Below are 10,874 nucleotides of genomic sequence, written 5' to 3'. Positions count from 1 at the left end.
TAAAAAATCATATTGTTTAAGATTAGTTACATGATCTACTGCTTGTTTAGAATAACCAATCACCTGTCATCTTATGGTAAAAAAGACATCATGATAATGTCATTATGAAATGTCATTATTACCAACCAAAATGCTCATGTAGCATATTACAGGGTTGCCGTCTCTTTAGCAGCTCATGCTTTGATACTTGGTGACATGATTTAAATCGTTTTCTGAATCCCAGCACAGATACTGAGTAAAGCATCTCACATGAGAGGCTCCTTCAGCTGACAGTGATTAAACACTCCAACACTGACAGTAATCAGGTTTAGTTTCAATCCACAGGTACAGTAATTAGGTCTTGAGACCATTCAAGGTCACATGAAGGTGTATCAATAATCAATTATATTGAAAGGTCATCTTTTCCTACCACTTATGTTTTATGTAATGACATCAGCTGACCATGTGGCATTGTTTTCTTTCGATGTCATCAGAGGTTCAGGATACTCACTTCTTGTCAAGCAATAAATAAATATTGCAGACTATTATTACACGACAGCTGCTGAGGCAGGATCTGAGTTTCAAGCATTCGCACACTGAGATACTGCACATCTCGTCCGAACTGTGGCAATCCTGGTTCACAAAACCGGGCTGACCTATTTAACAGAAATAGAAAGTGCATTTCACTTGTGGGGTTGAAAAGAGGTGTGAGACTTGAAGCTGTGTTTGACACTGTGGCATTACACAATATGTTTCATTGCTTTAATGATGAGCTATGAATAAGGGGAGAAATGTTTATATTCTGCAAATAAATCGGGTAGAAAAGCTGAGGTGAATAAGTTGAATTATAATTTTGAGTGTCAATTAAATGATAATGACGTACTTTGGTATTTGTTTAGATCAGAATCAGAATCAGAATCAGAATTCTTTTTATTGCCATGTAAATTTGCACATACAGGAAATTGCCTTGGTGTGGTTGGTGCACTGTACAAACAACAATATAAAAAAAACAATATAAAAACAACAATATAAAAAACAATAACAATTTCGAACAACAATATATACAGTAAGTAGTGTTACGCACGGTTCTAAGGTGCAGAGATTGGTGATAATGCCAATAATATAGAGTTATAAATGATGTGCGAGGTGGGGGGGGGGGGGGGGGGGGGGTCAGCAGAGTCAGTGTGATGCAAGGGGCTTGTTTGTGAGCCCCACTGCCATGGGGAAAAAACTGTTCAGGTGACGCAAGGTTTTAGTCCTGATAGCCCGGAACCTTTTTCCGTACGGGAGTCTCTGGAACAGGTTGTGACCGGGATGTTTACAAATGAGGGAAATGTAATACTCTCTACTAATCAATGTCTTATGTTAATACACAAAACGAGTGCTATGAGAGATGTTGCTACCAGATGATGTTTATGATGGTGAGTTCTGTGCAGGTTGACTCAGACGTGTAGAGCGATATCAAACATTTAGACTTCTGGGTTTAAGTGCTGCTCTATAGGTTTTATGTCCAGTCACTCACACAGCAAGTCCAAAGCCTTCAACCTTCTCTCCTGATGAACTCCTGTTTGTGTTGGCGGTGTGTTTTGGTTTATTGTTTTGCTGCATGGTGAAGTTTGGATTTATTTCTTTGTAAACTTGCAGACAAAATATTCCGGTAGACTTCTGAATTTATTCTGCTGCTGCCGGCACATCATCAATAAAGATTAATGAGAACTTTCCAGAAGTGGCCATGAAGGCCCCAAACACAACACCACCTCCTGCCTGCCTAACAGATGAGTTTGTATGTGCTGGATCACGAGCAGATCTTTTCTTTCCATAAAACTTTGTTCCAGTTGTTTTATGGCTCATGTCTGTAGTTCTTTTAGGAAATTCCACCCTGGCCCTCAGATTCTTTCTGCTGATGAGAGGTTTGCATGTTGTGGTCTAGCCTCTAGATTTGTGCTTCTTAAAACAGTGGATTGTGATACTTTCCCCTCTGCCCTGTGGAGGTTGATGGCGATGTTACTGGCAGTTGCTCTGGGGGTTTTCTCCACAGTCCTAACATTGTTTCTGACATCAACAGCTGCTGTTGTCATTGACCGACCTGTTGCTCAGTGCATCAGTCGGTTCTTTCTTTTTCAGCACACTCCAAATGGTTTTATTTAGTATTTTCTCTGTTTCAGAATGGCGTAGTCCATGGTTAAATATACAGTATTTGTACTTATATTTATTGGTGTATTACTAAATCATTTATAAAATGTTACAAATGATCAAAAGAAAGTTGTACGGATTGCGATAATTTTGCATTTGCAACAACTATACAGTTTGTCTCTGCACTGAAATAACCTGATGACCTAAAGGAAGTATATGACTGACCTCACGTGCACGACTGTGCGTTTCTTTAAGAATCCTTGACTCTCAGAACTTTTAACAACTTGCAGTAAAGATAGTGGTATCAGTCATCTCACATTAGCTCTTTACCTAAATTACTATTTGACCAACAGGGTGGGAGAAGCCATGTAACTGTTTAATGCCTCTGCATTTGATGATCACAGTTATGGATCTGAATGGATCCTTAGTTTCCTATCCGATGGTAAAGGTGAGTCACCATCAAGGAAGAGATGAGCATGTTTCAAATTTGGCAGTCTCAGGTTGGGGACCTGAACGAGAGTAACTCCAAACGGATGGATCCAGAGGAGTCCACTGTCAGCTATATGCTGAGGAATGAGGTTAGTTAGCCAGTAGGCCACTGGAACTGAATGTTGGGAATCTTTACACCTAGTGACGATTTTGTTGCAACTTGGTAGAAAGATGGGACATGACAAGACTTAGCAATCAAGACAAATGGGTGGGTCCAGGAATTTTTTTCACTTTCTTAAATCTTGAGAGATAGGGAGGTATACTGAGTGCTATTGTAGTTTATATTTGTGTACAATATCGATTAGTGCTGAACATGGGTCATGGTTGCGGAAAATGCAATGCTGGACAGTGTATTTGCAGCAGTTGTGCCACATTTCTCTGTAACCTAACCTGGATGTGTCCTTGTGGGCCGATGGACTGTCTGTACCGCGTCCTGGTATCCACAGGTCACCAACAACCAAGTAAGTTAACGTGAGTTCACATTCTAGAGTAATGTAAATGTAGCGTGCAGCAGTGAGTATATGTCATCAACCCCCATCTGCCTTTTCTTTCTTTAATCCCTGTAAATTTGAACAGCAGCGTGCAACTGAACCCTCAGCAGCCAGCCTGTCCACTCTCTTCAAACACTGTTGAACTCAAAAGGTTGAACTTGATCATAATACTGACAAACAAACATTACATATACTTCAGACCGGAACATACCTGTAACTCCCATTGAGCAAACCAGTCAAACAAAAGCGCTCGTTACGCAACTGGCACAGAAATGCCAAAAAATTACTGGTGTTACAATTATTACTGGACCGACTAAACTGTACTGCATTTGAACTGGGACAAACAGGGACAAAGAGTGAAAAGTTGCACAGGCATTCAAACCTCTAACTCTGGCAGCGTCCTGCTCATTTTTTGAGAGGAGAACATGGTGTTATCACCCACTGTTTCCTGGATAGGATCCACATCTGTGTTTATCGCAGGACAAAGCGCGGAGAGGCAAATGCTCGGACCCGGTGAGCGTGTTTTTGTGAACTCCAACATCTGTCTGCCTGATTTCTTATAAAATAAGTTCTCATCTGTAAGAGGCAAAGACCACAGACCCCGACAAGGACCCCTCACCTCGAAGAAATGGATGTTTGTCCAGATGTTATTTTGACCATGAGAGAAATAACAGTCTAAGAATAGTCTCAAGTCCCTCACACACTAATAAAAGCAGGAATTTACCTCAGGACAAAATTAAGTTGAATCCTTTCAATAACAAAAGCTCTAGGCACTTTATTTTTCACAAGTGGATCCAGTGAGTAGCCCCATGAGAGAATTTGATGTGCATAAATAAAATACATTAGTCAATGTCCAGTTTACACTCTACATGTTGGTTAGTGAATAATGACAGAGTGGATAGTTCCTCATAATGCAGGGTTGCAAAAAATGGTAAAGTCTCTTTTTAGCCATCGCAGGAGTGTCTGTGACTATATTGGTCTATGTTTGTTCAAGACTTAAACAATTACACACTTCTTGGGTGGATTGTGCTGAAATCTTATACAGATATTCATATTTCCCAGAGGATGATATCTTAATATCTTAAGTAATTACGTAACTTTTCCTCTTGGGCCACCATCTGGTCCAACTTTGTATGTGTCCAGTACTTTAGTTTATGAACACATTGGTGCAAAAGTAGTTGGATTCCCGTCAGGCACAGCTGTAAGTTATGTTAAGTATCAGCAATTCTTGCTGAAACTTGCTGTAATTGATATACATTAATGTGCCAGCCGGTAGCATGGATTATTTTTCAAACATGATTGACATATCTTTAAAACATTCTTGAACTTTTTTTTCTGTCTGTAGTGATTTAAGTATTGAGGAGCGGTTACAAGGGTTGTGCAACACCGTGCGGCAGATGTTATGAGGGAATTTAAGGAAGAAAATTGAGATGGAAAGCTTTGGTATATCCCTCCATGTAGGTCAGGTGGTCAGGTAAGAGTTTATTGCGATTATGTCTTTTTTTTCTTCTTTTTTCACATCTATGTTCTTTCAGTAACTTTGCTTTGAAACACACAGTCTTCATTTTACTTTAATAGAAGATTCACTTTTTCTTTTGTGCTTGATCCCCAAAGAAATATTCATCATTCTTGCGTGGAAGAACACTTTCCCAGTTGGTTCAGTCTGATGCATGGACAATATGTTAATGATCAGGTCATGCCTTGGTTCACATTTGTCTAACTAAAATGGGACCAGCTCATGGGGCCAAGTTCTTTCACCTACTGGGACTGCGCTGCAGAATAGAGGGGAAGAAAGTGAGATGTTTGAAAATTGGAAACATTGATGGAGTTTCTTTTATTCACTTAGTGACTCATATCAGTCACAACTCATCTACCAATGCAAGCATGCTAACACACACTGTCTGAAACCGTTCCACCTCATCATCAGTGCAGGGAAGAAATCCCTGCTCTCAGTTTAGCAATTGCTGTTCCTTGTTCATGCATTTCTCAATGATTACTCTGATTTAAAAAAATAAATCTATATAATTCCTGTCATTTGCACGCATACCAAATACATGTGAATGGTCACGTGATAAACATTTTAGGTGTGTCACTGTCACTATTAATGGAAATTATTTCTGAGCTGAAACGCTCTCCTGGATGAATTTTACTAAAATTAAGTTTTGTAGATATATTGTCAAAATTCTCAGGTTTGAGTTTTCTTTGTTGCTAAAGCAGCAGGCAGTCCTCTTTGAGTTGACCCGAAATATAAAAAATAATAAAGTAACTGTGCTGCTGTCGCCAGGAGCACGCACGTGCTGCACGACATGAAAGTGAAATTGTAGCTTCGTTATCAGTAATTATCATTTACGTCCCTCAGACTGAAGACATGTCATTACCCTTTAACATTGTGAAAAGCAAGTCGAAGAAACTGACAGGTTCCATTTTATCTCTAAGAAGTTGTATTGAAGTGAAAATGTGTTTGCAAACACTAGACACAGATCTCATATCTAAAAGACCTTTTGTAATACATTTTATGTATTTTCCAACTACTTTATTTTTTATTTATTAACTCGGGCTGAAGTAATTTCACCTATTAGGCACATTTTGAGTGATCTTTACTGCTTTATCTTAAAAATATACAACCTTGGAGGAAGACGGACATTATCTTGTGAGGTATATCATTAAAAAAAAATGCATTAATTTGTGCACATTTGTTCAGCTCTGCATCAAAGTTCTTCTCAAAAGTGTCCACTCAGCGTGCGTGGCGTTTTCCTTTGTGAATCCTCTGAGCCCTCCGGTGTGCCCCTCATGCCAGGGCCACAACACAATACCGCAAGGCCTCAACATAATTTCCCAATTCTTCCGCTTCTCTGCTCCAGTTATTAATTTCCGTGGCTTGTTGTATAAGGTATTATGCAATGTGTTTTGCTGGCCCCTATTTGTCTGCACCCTGCTCTCTAATGGGTCTGGGGGCAGGTTTTCCGTAGCTTAGACTGCTGTTGACGTTCACATGCGCATGAAAGGAGCCCCCCTGCTCCTCTCCTGCTGTTGGGGTTCGTCTGCAACAAACCCAAACAAGCCAACGGTCGGCTGGGTTGGAGGGACCACTGCGACTATGCACACGTGTCCCGAAGCTTTTGGAGAAAACAGGGGACACGTGCAGTTTGTCAGTTACTGCACAGCTTGAACATCCTGTTTCTCAATTTTATCTGCTTTGTTGTTGCGTGCGTTACAAAGGGCAGAGAGATTCTCATGCCATCTGGTTAATCATATTTCAAATCTGGAATTGCGTTGTTTGTCTGTTTTGTCTTTGAAAGATTACCTTCGTGAAACAGATCACAGCTATCTTCACACTGTAACAGTAATGTTTTCATTGCTTTGATTGATTTCTAGAAACATTAAACTGAAGATGCCACAGGTATTTTAAACCTAAATTAATTGTGGTGGGACTGTAATAGCAAGAAATAGCCCATTTACACATTAAAGTTACACAGTTGTATTTTTTGACCCTACTCAATATTCTCCTTTTTTACTCTGTTTTGGTCTCAACAACAACTTGATTTGCTCTTTAGCCGACTGTTTAACATTCTTCACTGGCTCACATGATTCTGTAACTTAAAAATCTGGTGCTGTTTGCATAGTATATAGTATATTTTGGCTTCACTTAAAAAACATCCTCATTTACTCTTTGTGTTCGCTTTGGTTTGCTCTCCAACAACACCTGGGGGAAATTTCAGGTTGTTTAGCAGATAAATGCTCCTCTGTGTTCACTAGATAGTTGCTCACTATCTTTCTGTTGTTGGAGCAGGAAGAGTCAGCTGCTGTCCTCCCTCCACACTCCCGCTGACCTGCATTGACTTTACACTTGAAAAATAAACACCAATGCTGATCACAAGGTATCAGGACATGAACGGTCCTGAGGTTTAATTTGTGTTTGTTTGATTCGCTCTAAAGTTTATGACCTAAAAGCTCATGTAAATCATATCTATCTCATCCAGCTTACCGAGCTGGCTACATGTATTCTGTGCCAAATGTTGAATATTTATTCAAGGACAATTTTTTTTAGCAGAGACAGAGTCCATTTTGTTTATTGTTTTGGTTTTGTGTGTTATATTTTATCTATGGTTTATTATTCAGGGAATTCAAATCTGAGACTGAATTCTCTTCAGAATTAAGTTAGTTGCTCTTTGAAAGGGTGTACTTGCACGATTATGCTATAATATTATCATACTACTAGTGGTTTAAAATGGTTTCACAGTGATGAAAATAATATAATTTGTCACAATAATTTCTGGGACAAAATATTGTCCAACAAGATTTTTTATTGTGCCAGTCCTACCTTAATATTTTTAAGATAAAACCGAGTCAGAGGTTTCCTTGTACAGTTTACAGTTTTATTCCTCTGAAAATATCTTTCATTCCGGAGCAATATTGGTATTTTACATGAAATATCCTTAAATCAATCAAATCAAATCTACAATTGATCCTGAGGGAACGGGATACCCAGCCCATAAGAAATTACCAATATATGGGAACTGTCAAGAAAAGGTATAATTGGTGTATCATTGCGATGCCAAGAGGCGCGGTGAAAAAATGGCAGTGAACCTAAAGTATGTACTGGTACAACTAATGTAACAATTGAGTGTGGAGCTCTGTACTGTTATTACAGGCACATCTGAATCAGTTGCAACATCCTGACTTGCTTATTGTCAGTTATATTGTGATGTGTATGCAGCTCCATGTAGGTTTTATTGAAAATAAACATTAAGCGAAGCACTTGAGTTGAGCCCCACTGTTGAGGGAGGATCAGTTTGTGTTTTTAGTGTTAAGCCTAGTTCACAAATGGGACTGCATCTTTTCCTAAACCTCTTTTCAGGGTTGCTTTAAGGGAAAGAACTTAATCTGCTGTTCCCAACCTGTGATAAATATGGCGATACCCATTATCCCCCCCCCCCCTTAACTGCAAAATCTGTAACTTAACTCTGATAATTTCTAACCTGATACTGTTTTTTCCAATCTCAAATAGCTATTAATAACCATAGTACTTTTCCACCTGCATTACCATAACCATTAGAGTACACCATCCTCAACATAACCACTCATATTTAAAAATACTATTCTGCTATACAAGTCTCGGACATAGACCCAACAAGCACACCCAAAAATAACCAGTGGCCATCTTCGTCCCCATGTGACAGACAAAGTTAGCCTCGTACATGGTGACATGGTTAGTCACCAACAATGTTTATACCTGGGGTGTCTCCCACTCTCCTGGAGTCAGAACCAGCATCATCCTCAAAGACACGTTTTTTTCTTCTCCATTAATGAGAGGATCTGACAGCATACATTCTTGCAGTATCAGTTCAGTGATTCAACGCTGCGTCTGTGTTGAAACTGACACACGTTTGGGAAGGAGACAAAGAAATGCGTCAAATCCTTTGTGTGAGAAAGTATTCAAGGCTGCTCTGGCTCCAGATATGCTGTCACAATGCAGCCATTTCCTCACCATCAAACCTGGTATGGAGACACACTGCTGCTGAATGGAAAGGAATGTTGGTGTGAATTTTTTGTTTGTTATGCTTTAAAGGTATTGTTTGAGTGTTCGGGTTTTGGGTAATGCTATGCACTTGCTTGAATGAGAAGATCATGGCCATGCTAGTGCCTCTAGATGCTCACTTCTTACCATGCTATATATTTTTTATAATCTATACAACAAAATGCACAAATGAAAATAACAAAATTCCGACACCTTAAAAGAAGAAACTGTTCACACACAAAATATAACTTTATAGTTGCTGGTGGATTTTGTTACTTTAGGACAGAACTAGCTAGTTGTGTACCACAGTTGTTACGCGATGCCAAACTAATCAGCTGGTGGCCCTCTTCATATTTGTTGGTAAGTTGTTTCTGAAACTCTCTTCACGTCCCAATAGCCAGCAATAATCGTCTGGGGGAAATGCCAGTGTCTCTGGCTCCAGCAGGACTGTAGAAACACGACCAATCATTTTATTTAATCCGAGTGAAATGATTGGTCATGTTTTTTACAGTGCCTGGCATACCTGTCTGTCACTAACCAACATACCTGCCTGCATGTGGACCGGAGAGACATACACCACTGAAGCCGAGAACATAGTGAGAAGGAAGCGGGCGAGTCACGGAAAACTATGCTTCTGTTGTCAGGCAGTGCATGCTCATGTGTCCTGGGAGTGTGGCTGAGACCAGAGAGCCAATGGGAGAGGGGGTGGGAAGTATCGGTTGCATTTTTTCATTCAGACCCTGCTCTTACTAGCTTTTACCAGCCCAAACTTTAACCCTCAGCTAGAAGTGAAATATGCAAAATATTTCCCAAATGCTGAACTAATCTTTCAAAGTCTCTGAAAACTTGATTGAAAAGTTAAAAGCTCAAAAATCCACTCTGCCTCATCTGGATTGTGTGGGTGTGGTCTGACCGGAATTCTTTGACAGGTCCACCCACCCTGGAACACTTGTACCTTCTTGCAGAAAGTTGTGTGTTTGCATGTATTTCTCATAGGTAATAATTAAAATGTGATTGGGGACAAAAATATTTCCCAAAGCACTTGAATTGTCTCTGTCACTTGTCTCTTTGCTGTGATATTTCCGTGTCCTTCCTCTCTTGTCACTACTCATGATGAGAATGTCTCCTGTGAGATTGTTTGGACAAACAGGGATCTGTCTGATGGAACGTCATGCGCCAGTTGTTTCCACAAATTGAGTTGCTCTAATTCTGCACGCAGTGCTGTGGCTCAGGAGGATGAGATGCAACCGCACAGGCAAGTGTGTGGGTGGTGAGCCAAGTGCTGTACTTTTCCATCAGGCAGCTGAACAAATGGACAGGGCCTTAGGAAGATTCTAAGCACCGTGCCTTATCAAGGGTAATCTCCCCCTCCTTCTTCTCCTTGGGCTTTTGTCTGTGTGGTCAAGGGGGGGTTGAGAGGACCGCGTGAAGTCCCTCAGTGAGAATGTTATTGTTTGCGGAGCTGCAGATGACACGCTTCTTAGCAAGTAGGGGAGGATCTGCTGGGTGTGAGGCCAACGCTTTGTCTGCCACATGCCCACCACCCGCAAGGGCCCCACCACTTTCCTGTTGCCATTATATTTTTGGATTTGACCCTGTGACATTAAAAACTGACAACAAGCGGAGGCAATCCTGTCGACGTTGAACGCAATCGATAGAGGAAAAACCTGTGGTTCATAAAGAAGCATTTTTGCAGAATGGTGTCAACAGAAAAAACATTTGAAGTCAAATCTGTTAAAACGACTGAAAAAGTTTAACTTTGAATTTCTCTCAAGGACAGAGGCTTGCGTTATCAACCTGGAATGTGAACTCGCTAACCTCCAGTATGCTACTCCTTTCCCTCTTGACTGCTGGGTAAAGGCTAAAAGGGGGGTGTCCATAGGCTTACATTGTGATGATGGCATGATGTATGACATGGATCAACCGTTTCACCTCCCACAGTTGTCACTGCAAGCACACGTGTGTCAACATGGTTGGGAAGGAAAATGACCCCTGAAAAACAGGCTTAAAACACACCTATGTATACAGAACATACAGCTACAACAACACAAAACGAGTGTAGCTATACTGAGTGAACATGGGAAATCCGATCACACATCAAAAATTAACTCATTTGTTTGTGTATTTTTTTACTTTTATTTGAAAAAAAAATCTTCTCTCCGAATATTGGCTAATTCAGTACACTTGTCAAACTCTTCACTTCAGTCACTTCCAGGCGCAAGTGAAGTGCTAGTGTTGTTACTACTGAATTACACACAAATTAA

The 10,874-nt window shown here is 40.2% G+C and overlaps 1 long non-coding RNA gene across 1 annotated transcript; it reads right to left on the bottom strand.

The window, feature by feature from the left end:
* Positions 1-16: 16 nt before the first annotated feature.
* Positions 17-9,237, bottom strand: LOC133948542 (uncharacterized). Its single transcript, XR_009920064.1, has 3 exons — positions 9,157-9,237; positions 8,326-8,468; positions 17-635 (listed from the first exon to the last, which is right to left on the bottom strand). It is a non-coding gene; the product is annotated as an uncharacterized LOC133948542 (long non-coding RNA).
* Between the last annotated feature and the right edge of the window lie 1,637 nt (positions 9,238-10,874).

The sequence above is a fragment of the Platichthys flesus genome, chromosome 23 (assembly GCF_949316205.1).
Source record: "Platichthys flesus chromosome 23, fPlaFle2.1, whole genome shotgun sequence".
NCBI classification, from domain to species: Eukaryota; Metazoa; Chordata; class Actinopteri; order Pleuronectiformes; family Pleuronectidae; genus Platichthys; species Platichthys flesus.
Note: the sequence above shows the minus strand (reverse complement) of the source record. Positions and strands in the feature narration are given on the sequence as shown.